Raw genomic sequence first — 365 nt, 5'->3', positions numbered from 1 at the left:
CTCTATTTATCGATTTCCGGTTTTAATTTGAGCTTTATAGTCATGTTGTATGGACACCGTTTTAATGCCTCGTTTAAATTCTACCTAAATAACGAGGCGAACATTTGTAAATCAATGAAATTAACAACTTTAGTTTACTTACTCCAGAGACAAGCGAGTTTTATCTAGGAAAAAATAAATCCTAGCGCCCACAAGGTTTGTTGTGATTGACAGTGACTCTGACCAATAAAATCCCTCTGTCTGTAAACACTGGCTGTTTGACCAATGAGATCATGGCACTTTGGTGATTGACAGCAACATTGACCAATCAAATCTCTTTGTCTGTAAACACTGGCTGTTTGACCAATGAGATCATGGCACTTTGG

This window comes from Nematolebias whitei, chromosome 11 (assembly GCF_014905685.2).
Source record: "Nematolebias whitei isolate Nwh7 chromosome 11, NemWhi1, whole genome shotgun sequence".
Lineage (NCBI taxonomy): Eukaryota > Metazoa > Chordata > Actinopteri > Cyprinodontiformes > Rivulidae > Nematolebias > Nematolebias whitei.
This window is presented reverse-complemented; position numbering follows the sequence as displayed.